The 14,092-nt window shown below is 43.2% G+C and overlaps 1 protein-coding gene across 1 annotated transcript in view; it reads left to right on the top strand.

Annotated features, from left to right (window-relative positions):
• Nucleotides 1–14,092, top strand: part of rbfox3a (RNA binding fox-1 homolog 3a) — a gene marked incomplete in the record, with an annotated part of 614,011 nt that overhangs the window by 289,466 nt on the left and 310,453 nt on the right.

Raw genomic sequence — 14,092 nt, 5'->3', positions numbered from 1 at the left:
CACAAGACCTCAGACTGCATCTTTACATTTATTTAACGTTAAAACTTAACACGCCTGCAGACACGCCTAACTTAAGAAAATACGGCGCCCTTAGGACAAAGACTGATGCGGAATAAACCGTCTAAAAAAATCTTACATTTTACAACAGCTCCTGAGGGGGCGCTATTGCCTGAAATGGGCAGAAAAAGACAAAAAAAAGTCCCAGCAGCTCCTCAGCACATCCCGGTATTCCAGCAGACATTCCCAAACATTTCCACATTTGTTTTCTCTCCAACATGTTGAGTCCTTGTTCTCCGCTTTCGCACCAGAGTTCATCTGCAAGTGAACTCAAACGTTCGTTCTCGGGAAGTCCAGAGTTCAGGTGATCATCCACACCTGTAGTGAAATCCAAGTCTTCTGCTGACGGACCAGGTGTGCACCTGTGGTCAGGTACTAGAACGGGTTTTGGAGGTTGATGTCGGAGCTGAAATGAAGGTTTGGAAGTCGCTGCCGTAGATCCGGATCCCCGGTGGAGAGCGTGGAGAGCTCGTCACCTCTCGGCGGCGGTGACACCTGGCCTCAGAGTTAGCGGCTCCGGAGGAGTGGATGCTAACTAGTGGCGTGCAGCTGGCCCCTCCCCCCCCGGCTCGCTGGCTGTGCTTGCAGGCGTGACGCGACGGGACTGAGGCCAGAGCCAGCTACAATCCATTACTTTTACCTGCGGAGGAGGAGGAGGAGGAGAGATTGAGTTAAGGGCCGGAGCACCTTTCAGCACTCCCCTCTGCATGCTAATTCCGCCGGCGCTTTGAGAGGGATCAGAATCTGCTGGCTGCAAAATGTAGCTTCTCAACCGACTCAATGATGGAAAAATCCTCCCCCCTCCTCCCCCTCCTCCTCCTCCTCCAGCGCATGCATAACAACAGCCAGCTGCACGCTGGGTGGAAATGAGTGTTTTTGTGTGCAGCTCTGGTGTTTCCACAGCTTCAGCTTGGAGTACACTCACTCCAGCCAATGAATTATGTTGTTAATTAATTGGAATTCAAGTTAAATGTGGAAAAAAATACCACTTAATGAGAAATTTAGAACGGCTGCCAAACATGATGTATAACTAGCTGTCACACGCCACATGTCTCTCCCCCTCCTCCAGATTTATCACGCGCTCCGCGTTGTCACAACATCCACCCAAACACAAATCACCGCCGAAAACTTGCCATGCACGGCAGACGGAACGCGGCGAGCATTTGTGCAGAGAGCATGAAGCAGAGGGTGATTTCTGAGGCGCTGAGTGGAAAGTACACATGACAACTGGTTTGCAGGTTCCAAATGAGAAACCATCACAAACCGTGGCGGCGGGGGCCGGGGGAAGCCAATGACAGTGATAAATTTCACCAATCGTCCGGTGTGAAGATCCGTCTAATCTTGGCGGTGGCTCACAGCGGGGTAGGACCCCATCGCTCTCCCATTATTTGACAACAAAACATCCGCGGAGAGCGGCGAGCCAGGTTCAGTTAGCTGCGATATACTCCCTGCATACACAAATCCCCGGCGAGGGAGCGGGGGGGGGGTTATAAAGTGGCTCGGTAGCCGGCCGTTAAAGGGGCCGGCCATTAAAATGCAGCCGCAACCACCTATCCGCACTCGGAGAGCTGGAGTGGTTTAGAGAGAACAAAACAAAGCCGTCTGTCAATAGCCTTTAATTTTGAATAGAGAGCAAGGAAAATTCAATGCCTATAATGGCCTTCATTTTCCTCCAGACCCTTGAAATTGATTCGATGGCTTAATTTGGCGGTGGCGGGTGGGATGCATGCGACCGCGTGCACCCCAGATGACACAGTAAACAGCAGTTTAGCAACAAAACGCTCCCCTCTCTCTCTCTCTCTCTCTTCCTTTCTCTCCCCTCCATCCATATGCATCCATCACAGCCATGTTGGCAGCTACCAGCTCGCCGTTTACACTCAAAATGTTATTCTGATTTCACTGACACAGAGATAATGTTTCATAACACACAGTCAGTCACGAATTAGCCCATCTGTCTGTTTGAGCTTCCCGGCGCTCGGCGTGTTTGTTTCTGAGCGTGTGTTTGACCACAGAGGCTCAGCCCGCTCCTCGCCAGGATCCGCTGACGGCTGTCAGATCCTCCACCGACTCCTCCACGCTTTGTGTCCGGGCCAAAAATCCCGATCCGTCGTCTCGCTGCTGCCGTCGCGCCTCGCTTTCTCGCTCGTCCACGCGCATATGCGTTACAGGCCTGCACTGTTGTGCTGCCAGTCGAGAAAAGGTTTTCACGATCACGTGATCCCAGGCGGAGATCAGGACTCTGTGGGCGCCACACCATCTGCTACAGGACGGCCTGTTCTTCTTATGGCTGAAGATAGTCCTCCGTGACTCAGGCTGGGCTTGGCGGCCTGCTGGGCGGTCGGGGTGGAAGCAGATTCAGTCAAATGTTTGGGGGATAAGAAGATATTTTTAGACGTGGATCGTCCAACACTGAAAACTGATGTTTGGATCTTTCATTTTTTACATGTTGAAGAGTTACTCACAAGTCTCTGACACCATTGACTGTATATGAGAACTGGACTGAGTGACTCCTCCCCCCTGGTGTTCAAGAAGCCAAAATTCATTGGTCAGATACCTTTTTAAAACACATTCTTGACAATTCTCAATTTTTTATTGATATTTTTTCAGTAGTTCAAGTTTTTCAAGTTGTGAACTGACCAATCAGATGGCTCAATAAAAGTAGGTGGAGCCTCCTGGCCCCACGTCGAACATTTGACAGTTTGTGTCGCCCGCTTTCAATTTATAGGGGTTTGACCCTCCATCAAGCCCCCTCCTGATTGGTGGTTGCCATAGAAACGACCAATAACTGCTTATGAATGTCGTCTGGCATTTCATTAAAAAAAATAAACTTTCGCATTTATCAAAATAAAGTTTTAGTGCTTGGAGGAAGTGGTTTTTAAGGCCCGTCTTTCTCAAAACTGGAATGGAAACACTACAAATAAAGAGTCATGTGACCAACAGCATCACCGCTCAGCAAAAGTTGAGCGTGTCGTATGGAATTTCACAGCTCCTCTGTAAACCAAGCACAATTACCCAGAATCCCTTCATCCGTAGCCTCTCCACAGCCTGAATCAGACGCCGACGTCTCCTTTGATAGATGATGATGAGCGTCAGTGTCGAGGCAGAAATGTGAAAGTATCTGCTGTAAATCAAAGTGTTCACTTCTTTGTGTCTGATGATTTATCGTGAGTTTGTGTTTATTCACATTATTATGATTGAATGGAAACGGTGTATTTGTGAAATTGTGTTTCCTGACATTTCTATAATTTAGTCAAAGGAAACAGAACTACTGATTGACATGACAGGATCTCTGTCACATCAACTTTTATTAGAAATGTTTTGTTGTCCGTCTTTTACCTTCTTCATCAAAACAAAGTGAACACGTATTTATAAAGAATTTTCTTATCAAATAATGAAATAAATTGTTTATTAATCCACATTTATTGATTAGGGGGATTTTTCTTTAATCAAAGCAAACTAGGAAACAAACTTTAGCTTCATTATCTGGTCAAAAACGAGCGGGAAGAGGTGACCTTTAACCTCTGAACTGATGCTTTATCGTGACCTATCGACCAGATCCACGTTGGAGCAGAGATTGCAACCTTTACCATGACAACTCATCACAACACAGATCAAATCGTTCTTTTCTAGTGAAAAACAATTTAAACCTAAAAACAAAACTAAAGTGAACTTACTGACATTTGATTTGATACTTATTTATTTCAAAAGGTATAAGCGTGATAATGACTTTTGGGGTGTGTCTGTGTCGTCTACTAATGTCTGATCATGGGCGCCTCGTCAGGCGTTACCCTCACGGACGCTAGCTAAAAGATCTGCACTTTGGTCAAATCTGAATTCTCCACCTACAGATTCTCCCTGAACCTACATTTAGGTTATGGACAAAAAGTGTCTTCAAATCCGGATGTCGCTCCGACTTGAAGACGTCTCCAATAGTCAACAGTGAATTCTGTGTTTCAAAGCACACCCATGTGAACAAAAATGCTTTTCCTTTGCGCAACGCAGAACAGTGCCGCGGTGGAGGAATCTATGAATGAATGAATGAATGACTGAATGAATGAATGAATGAATGAATGACTGAATGAATGACTGAATGAATGAATGAATGAATGAATGAATGAATGAATGAATGAATGACTGAATGAATGAATGAATGAATGAATGAATGACTGACTGAATGATGAATGAATGAATGACTGAATGAATGAATGACTGAATGAATGAATGAATGAATAAATGAATGAATGAATGAATGACTGAATGAATGAATGACTGAATGAATGAATGACTGAATGAATGAATGAATGACTGAATGAATGACTGAATGAATGAATGAATGAATGAATGAATGACTGAATGAATGAATGAATGACTGAATGAATGAATGAATGAATGAATGAATGAATGAATGAATGAATGAATGAATGAATGAATGAATGACTGACTGACTGACTGACTGACTGACTGACTGAATGAATGAAGTGAATGAATGAATGAATGAATGAATGAATGAATGAATGAATGAATGAATGAATGAATGAATGAATGAATGAATGAATGAATGAATGACTGAATGAATGAATACTTTATTGTCATTGTAGATGCTACAATGAAATTTAGGTACAGCTCACACCGTTGTGGACAAAAAAATATACAACACACAAACAGGAAAAAGTAATAAAATACAAAATAAATAGAAGGAAGACACCTAACTATACAGATATGTGCAAATAAAAACAGGTATGTGCAAACGAGCTGAGTATCAAAAGTAAAGTGACGAAAGACAGAACGGATGTAACTCTACATCCTTACAGAGTGTTACCTGTTACATCTACATCCTTCTGCGGCGACACGTCGGACACCCCTAATGTCACAAACGGGCAGACAGCTGGTTCCAGTTCAGACAGGAACAAGCACAGCTAAAAGATAAATCAGGATCAGTCCAGGAGGGGGTCAGGGCAGGCAGCGGGCAAACAGATCAGAATAAAATGCTCAGTAATGCAGCAGAGTGGCACAAACAACACTTCACACTGAGAGAGGCTCTGTGTGCTGCTGAAGTAGCAGCTGGCTGACTGTCAGGTTGGTGTCAGGTGAGTTAGTACTCTGCGGAGTGATCCCAGTGGTGACCAGAGGGGGAGGCAGAGCTCTGACTCCTACCCCTTCAAATGCCACTACAGAATTTCCGGTCACAGCAGGTCTTTGGAGCCCCAGAGTCCACTTAACCGCCACGTCTGCGGGCGGCGTGGCACCTAAACACGCCCAAGCACAGAACGCAGCGATCACCTCCGTGTGCGCGTGTGTGCTAGAAATACGTAACAACATTGGTTTTGTAGCTTAAATAAAAAATCATGACTTACATTAACAGCAGCCAAAGAAACTGAAATGTACTCGAGCACGGGACGCATCAGCGCTTGAGAGAAACAAAAGAGGTTCTTGTTTCTGTCAGAATACCACCAATACATGCAGGTCAGAAACAGGAGGGCGGGGGCTCGTGCACGCCGACCTGCACTCTCCACAGGAGTTTCTACTTCACTGTCGACCTGTATCTTCATGAACTGTACCTGTTGTTGTCGTCAGCTCTGCTTTAGAGACAAAAGCTCGTTAACGCTCTAGCTGATGACCTCAGAGTCCTGCAGGCCGAAGGCGACCCCCCCGTCCGGGTTCAGGGAGCCCCGATGTGCTGAGAAAACCGTTCCCTCCTCTTCCGTCGTCTCACACGCTGCTGGTGTTTATTCATCAAAGTTCAAGTGTTTTTGTGAGTTTTGGCGAACAGAAAAGTGTGAGACCGCTGAGGCGTTTCCAGAGTGGCGTCGGTTTAGGCGGGACCGCACAAACGCCACGACCGCCGTCCTTTCTCGTCTGTGGTTAATTCATGATAATAAACAACAGCTCGGAGTTCACGCGGCTTCAAACGCGTTCTTCAGGAATTCTGATGGAATTATCTGCAGCGTACGGATGATGAAGCTGCTTTTCAATTTGAGGAATTCTGTCAGGGATTCCTCCGAGAGAAGTTGAACCGCCGCCTCGGCGATGGCAGCGGCAGCATTACTGCCATATTTCCTGCCGCGGCTCTTCCTTCTGTACACAATCAGCGCTGGGGGATTTTCGTTTTTCTCTAATTAAACACTTCCTGAAAAGAAAAAAGGAGCGCCTTCTTTAATCTTTAATACGGTCCAGTTTTTGCACCTTTGTCTCTCTTTGCCCCACTTATTTGAAAGCATCTTCAATGAAAGTCTGCTGCACATTATTCTGCAGCGCTGTGGCTGCTGGGCTGTGAACAAAGCTGCTCCCTCTGTCTCATCAGACTCCTTCTCTCCATCAAAGGATCGGCAGAAAGCCTCGGCGCCTCCAGACTCCGCTTGCTGAACAATTTTGATCACGGCATAAATTTTTAAATTTGAGTCCAACAGGAAAAATGAGTTCAGTTGTGAATAAGGAATCAGAGCTTATCTGAGCATTTTTTATATCCTGTACCTTGTCAAACAATTCTTTTGTCTTTCTCCCCCCCACGCCCTCACCCGTCGCCCCCACACGCCGTTTCCTCGGCGAGTACAAAGAGACGGCGGATTGAGAGCTGCTGCGATTTACATGACTGATTACAGTGTAATTTCACACTTATTTGCATGGATCTGCTCGACATCCTCGGCCGGCTTAATGGATTGTTGGAGCTCTGCGGCCCGGTCCGTGGAAATGAGGACGAGCCGGAGCGAGGGAAGGCAGAACGGAGGGAGTTAAAGTTCAAGCTCCTTTATCTTCATGGCCGTTCATCACACCCAGCACTCTGTGGACTCTAAACAGGCAGGAAAAGGAGAAAGAAATCTAATTACATCCAACTAATTTAGCAACCAGTCACAAAACAAAGTGAAACCGCATCGACAGCACGCCGCCGCCGCGTACCGGACCTTCTAATCAGCCGGAGAAAAAGATGTGCCGATGCTTTATTAAGCTCCAGAGAGTCCGTTCAATAAAGCCGCTCCTCTTCTGGGTCACTTTACTTCATTAATACACAGTAACAGATTACTGGCCAACCTTCAGCTGCCAGGTAACGAGCTGAGCGGCTTCCAGACGTGAAAAGGTGAAAAAAAACCTCGAGAAACGTGAAATCTTCTTCAATAAACCTTTACAAAAGTAATCCATTACTTTTTGCTGTAGCAAAGTAGTGCATACTCAAGTACTGCAACAGACTAACCCGTTGAGCGTTTTTGGAGAGATGTTTATTAAATGCAATCAACACAAACAAACAAAAAGAAATAGAAATATCTATATTTAGACAGTTTACATTCGTTAGGTTCTAAAAATGACCTGCAATACGTCAAATCTGCCAGTTGATGTTTTAAGTCTATAAAACTTCTCACTACACCTTTTTCTCTGTCATTTAAACTCTCAATGTTCAAATAGTAAAATATGTCCAGAGTTATAGAATGTAGACAAAGAGTCAGAATCAAAGATTTATGTCGAACGCGTTCAGAACAGGAGACACGAGGAGATCCATTAACAACATCCAATCAGGATGCAGAACACAATGAGATGTAAAAAATAAATAAATCATGCAGAATTATACCAAAAACAATCTGCAAAAAAAGAGACCATTTTAAACCGAGGATATGTAGACATTTATTCATCAAAAAATGTGAAAAAAATAGAAAAGTAAAAAGTATGAAGAAATACACACAAACACCTACATATCTATACATACGCTACATATCCACATACATTATACAGTTGCAGTTACTCTTAAACAGAAATACAGTAATTCCACTTATAGTACATATTATGCTCAGTGTATTATGTATATGACTAAATATACAAAATATTAACTTTATTAAGTAAAGTGATTGTGTGACAGAGAGTAGGAGGAAGTACATTTACATACTCCCATTTATACTTTACAAGTCCAAGTGCAGATTATTTAGTAAATCTATAAGTATTAGCAATATTACACAATCTACAAATGATTTAAATTCATTTCCTGTTTTTAATCGTCCATTTCTGTTTTGTACAGTTTGGGTCACACAGGCTTCAGTTTCTACTTTAGTTCTATTGATTGATTGATTGATTGACTGATTGATTGATTGATTGATTGATTGATTGATTGATTGAACTGAGCTCAACTAAATATAAAACAATTACTCTGTGGTACAGTTGCAGCTTCGTAATGAGTTCAAATCCCACTTCTGACACCATTTTTGACAGAGTTCTTCTGACACTAAATACAAAAACACTTGAAAATAAGACGACAAAACCAGGAGGACTTAAAGAATAGCAATGGGAGTTATCGTTCCCCAAAGAACAAAACAAAGAAAGACATTTTTTTCTCTCTGAGCGCTCGTCTCCATCACTGCATCCAGACTTCTCTCTCTAAACGGACACAAGTTCTCCCCTTATAAAGGCTTAGCCCCTCCCACTGGTTAATTAACCAAACATTTCTTTCCAAACAAATCCCTGACTTGGACCTGGGGATTTCTAAACACAACATGAGGAGTAGAAATAATTAAACATGATTTGAACAGAAATAAAAAAGACTTCTGACATGTGAAGTCACTTCCTGTTTCCTGTATATGAGGATGGTTGGAATGTTTGTGGTGGGAAGCCTTGATGGTGAGTGACATATTTAAAAATGTGGACTCTTGGTGTTAAACCAAGTGTGGCTGTCGTCCTGTGGTAATGTGGATGATCTGTGAGCCTGGATGTACGCGTGTGTCCGGTGGAACTGTAGGCTGATGGACCAGGAAAAAAAACAACAATGAAAGTGTTCAGGAGCGTTCCTGATCTCACAGCTGATCCACTTGAAAAGGTAACCTAAGAGTATCTCAGGAGTACTTTTAGCACAGTAGTATTGTAGTAACTCTGTGATGTATATGAGAAGTACTGACAGTAAACCGCCGAGCGTGATGTTTACAGATTCTGAAGGAATGGAAAGAACGTTAGCGTTCCTCCATTTCTGATCTTTCATCTTCCAGCATTTTGCAGAGATGATATAATTACTGAACGACTACACGCTGTACATCAGTGATCAGAGTCGGCTTCAAAGACGTCTACGGCGTGGAAACGTTCACTCATCGTCCTGACAGAGAAGGAAGAAGTTCTACGTCTGGATGGAACTGCAGAAATCTAATACTTCAAAAATACTAATAGTGTTTTGGTAGAGAAAAGATTCAAGACGACCAGTAACAATTAAAGGTTCATCCAGAACACCTTCAGGAAGGTGACAGGAAACTGAAGCTTTTAGGATTTTGAGATGCGGGGGAGGGGTCTGCTATGGGTTAAAAAAATTAGATTCTTGTTTTATCTTCAAAGAACAAAAATCCCCAAAATTGACGTCAACAAAAAAATCTGGGGTTACGATTAGGGCTGGGTTGATAAAATGGATTAATTGATTTGAATTGATCTAAGCTTAGTAAACCAATAATCCATCAAAATATATCGATTTAGCACACACAGCTAAAGTCTGCTAGCTTGATGCTAACGTTTAATGGGACGCTAACGCTTGGTTGGCGTAAACATACATTGACTAAATTAACATCTTTATAAACTCACAGGCGTTAATTTGTTAAACTATTTTAAAGAAACATTTGTTGAAAAGGAACCATTTGTGGTCTAAAACACAATTCTTTTATCATTCTTCTTCTTCTGGAATAAGGTGTAATTCTGTAGTGCGATCGCCACCTAGTGGCCAAACTGAAACACCCTCCAGGAGAAGCAGAACAATGTTTACATGTTAATGATCTGAACATTTTAGTTAGAACTTCTCCTTTAGAGAATCCATGTAACACTGGATGATATCAACAATCTCAATACTTCACTGATACATTTACAGGATGTGAACGGATCAGATTAATATAAATACAGTAGATTATTAATGTATTTCTAAACAAATGTGAATAAATATCTGAACTCAAAATTAAAATGAATCAAAAATATTGTGAATGCAATCAAATTGATTCTGGAAATTATTTTAAAGACTGTACCGGAACAATATTTCACTTTGAATGAAGAGTATGACTATTTAAAAGAAAACTGACTGAATTTTAACATGTCCTTCATTTTACTAAAATAGTCAAATTATTTCATTTAATGATTACAAGATTAAGGCACCTCAACTGCAAATTCATGGTGCTTTTTGTCTCGTAAATTAAGAATTGATTTCTAAAAAAAAACAGTCAGCATTGTCTGATTTCCACAGATTTGATCTGATTTTCGTTGCCCTGAACCACCGCATTTCATGTTTTTATATGATACTGGCACAAAGTTTCGGTTCGGTACCCACCCCAAGTAAAAACTAAGTAGTAGATCTCTCATGAGATCTTGTTGTTCTGGTGTGGAGCTGCTCAGATAGGCTCAGTGCTGCCATCTAGTGGTCGGAGGTTTAGGAGGAAAGCAAAAGAAAGATGCTGAAGGACACAGAAATGCTTGTTTAAATATCACCATGTCAACTTTTCACAACAATGTCGCCCTTAACCCTCACCAAACCTCTGAAACTCCTCATCTGATCCTCCTAGGATCCTCAGAATGTTTCTGATCAGCCACAAATGGTGACCAAAGGTGAGGCCACAGCCTTTTAAACCCACCTCTGAACTGGGAACACTTCTGTGGATCTCCATCCTTTCCTCAGAAACCTTAAAGTCACCTTCAGCGCCAACGGTTTGGTGTTTACGAGGTTTCTGAAGAACACGAGTTACTCTGAGGAGTTTAAACGCTCCGTCTGGCATAGAGAAGCTCCGACGCCACACTTGGATGTGTAAATCTTTCCTGTGAAGTGTTGGACCTCTCCCAGCTCCTTCAGAGGAGAAGTGTCTCCTTAACTGCCCCTCCAGAGCTCCAAGCACTCGCTGGATGAACATCAGCAGAGCTCCGCTCCCGTCTGTGGGCTTTAGTGCAGACACCACACCTGCAAGTCCTTGGATAATTCATGCACTGAGCTGTGGAAGAACCAAGGAAGTGTTAAATCATGGAAGCTCTCGCCGTCTGGTATGGAGAGGGGGGAGTTCCTCAATAACACCAGTTCATCCTGAAAAATAAATCTTCATCGATATCCTCCGGCCGGTCCAGCTTCCACTTCCTGTGGTCTTTGTTCAATATTGATTGGTCAAAGAATAGCTTTGACATTGTTCGGCCTTTCATGATATCAAACTACACTGACCTTCCAACAAATGCCTTTCTTCTGGAGGCAAGACGTGTAGTTCCAACTCCAATCTCTGATGGAGTAATTAATGAGATGTTTCAGTCAAACTCCAAGTTAGTCCATTTCCCCGAAGTTTTAGGTGATTTAGGTAATTAGTTGAGTGAGCAGCAGCTGCTGCACGGCTCAGGTCCATCCGTCAAAGTGTAGACCTTCAGAAAACGCCACAAACAGTCAGTGGATTAACACCAGCCCAAAGTCCTTCTGCCGGAGTGAAAACAGGAGACGTCATTGTTTCCTCAGAGACTGAGGAAGGAGAGGTTTGGGGTCACGTTGGGTTATGACAACGACCTGCTTTTGGCTGCACAGATGTTTAAAGAGTAACCAAACAGTAAATCTGCTTTTTTTGTCTGTTGACCTCTATAAATGGGGCTTAAAATAGTGCTTTCACAAAGATTATTTTAATAGTCAAATAATCACCTTTAATTTTCTCTGATTCATCGACTAATCAGGTCATGAGAAAACTGGATGTAAAGCACACATCTCAACCATCGTTAGCTTTAAACTAACTAAAAACTAGATAGTGTGAAGACTGTAAGCTGATTTTGGCCACTGAAAAAGCTGAAGCTGATAGCTGAAGCTGATAGCCAGCTAAAACATTAGTTCAATGCCAAATTAGCCTAAAAAACTTAAAAAGCCTGAATTAGACAAAACAACTAGCATGTAACTAAAATATTAGCCAAACTCTGAAATAGCCTAAAAAACTGAAAGCATCCAATATTAGCCAAAATAGCTAGCCGAATGCCATCATAACTCTCTAGTAACGACTAATCGACTATTAAATTAGTCATCGAGTGTTTTAAAAGTCAATTAGTCGTCGATTAGTCGACCAATCGTGGCAGCTCTACTTTTAAAGTGCTGCCTGTTGTCACGTTTTTGACAAATTAAAATAAACGTGTTTAATTCCTGAGATTACAGTCTAAAACCTGCCTGTGTGTGTGCTGCCCCCTTCAGGTTGAAAGGAGGATTGCAGTTTAATTTTGTGATTGATCAACTGCTCCATGTCCCAGAAGTTGGACGTCATCATGCTCTGCAGCTCCAGTATGAAAGCCCCGCCCACCTTGGATTCTGTAGCGGTCGGTCGTTATCGTGCTAGCATTAGCATGGCTCGTAGCAAAAAATCAAACTCCGTCCTGGTGATGGATTTAATGAACGTTTCACTTGTTTGTTTAACATGTTAGCCTTCATTAGCTTTGATGCTAGCAGCATTTTACCCCTCTCAGACACGGCGAACCCTCAGCAGCGCCGGCAGCACCGCTGTCGAGCTTTGCAGAAACAACTGATGTACTGACTCGTGTCAACAGAACGCAGCTGTTTAATGTAAGATCTGCCGGCATCAACCACGAAAATCAGACCAGCTTCCTCGTTTTTAAACTAATTTTCACTAAACATGACTCGAATTAAAGCTTAGAGAATGATTGATGTTGTGTACTTACATTTTTAGGATTTCTCAAAACTAAGCTGTAAATAGTGCGCCTCCTAGTGTTAGATCTACATAAAGCTAACGTAACTGTCAATCATGGATCCAAGCCACACCTCTGGCTCCACTAGCCCCGCCCCCTTTATTGGCATTTTTCAAATCTGGGCTGAGAATGGAGTCAGCCTCCAGCTGCCCTGTTTGGTCACCCTTTAATGTCCAAAAGCATCGATCTGGATCTGTGAGCGCTGCTGGGGGGGGGGGGGGATGTTTGAGCGGACGCCAGCTCCGGGTTCGCCTGATGAACCCGTGGCTGCCCTTTACGAGAGCGTGGCCGTGTTTGACGCCGCGTTTACGAGGCCCGTTACCTTTTATGAGGAGCCTTCAGTGGAAATGTTGATGATGCTGGACTTTGGGGGTGGATGGGGGGGGGTCCAGCAGCAGCTTCTGTTCCACATGCAAACACAGGCTTCATCTTCCATGAGAGGAATTTCATTTTCAGTTTGCTGACTATCACTAAAACGGTCACACATTTCTGCAGTCCACGCAGCAATACGCTCTAAAATGTTCTTTAATTTTCCGCAACAAGTCATTAATTTGCTCTTGTTGTCGTTAGTTGCAGCAGTGAGAAGGGAATTATGGTCAGCTCCATGCAAATAGTGATTAATTGTCTCTGGCTTTGGTGCATTTGTTCTCATAGAGGCTGAGCAGGCCAGCTCCCCGGTGATTCAGCTCCTCCACCTTTTTTTGTTCATTATTGTTTCCTTTCACTTTCATCTCAAGCCGCATGCTAATGCGGCGAGCAGGCGCGGCGCAGGCCGGGGTACATCGCCGTCTGATTACTCTGAATGAATGGATTTGGTGTCACGGTGACAATACGGATGAAAAGCTAACTTTTTTAGCGCAGGTAGAGCGGCGGCGGCGGCGGCGGCGGGCTGTCAGAGCGTCCGTCTGCTCTGCAGCCGTTCTGCTGAGGGAATTACCGGCCGTCAAAGGAGACACTATTTGAATATCTGTGATGGATCCCAGACTCCCATATTTTTTCTTCAGCTATCTTATGCATAAATGGTACAATTCAGACGGCTGCTTAAGCCCTCTGCAGAGGTGCTTAAGTCTGACATTGAACTGAAGAGCAAAGCTCCCAGCAAGATGCTCAGAATGGTCATTTGCATTATTTAAAGCCGCTCTTCCTGACAGGTTCACTCCCAGCCGCACTTTTATTTATCGAGTCTGACTGAAGTCGAGTCGATCTGACAACTCATCACCTGCAGAAAAGTAATTCTAATTAAAGTTATGAAAATCAATAAGAGGGAAATTTTACCCTAAATCTATTATTCTGGAAATGATTCCCTTGATTGAACTTTTATTCTTAATCTCGTCACCTCAGGAGAGGATTTTGAGTTTGAATTTCAAGTATAGAAGATTTAGAAGCTGTGAAGGTT

The sequence above is a fragment of the Oryzias melastigma genome, linkage group LG8 (assembly GCF_002922805.2).
Source record: "Oryzias melastigma strain HK-1 linkage group LG8, ASM292280v2, whole genome shotgun sequence".
Classification (NCBI taxonomy): Eukaryota; Metazoa; Chordata; class Actinopteri; order Beloniformes; family Adrianichthyidae; genus Oryzias; species Oryzias melastigma.
The sequence above is the reverse complement of the archived record's forward strand: the minus strand, read 5'-3'. Positions and strand labels throughout refer to the sequence as shown.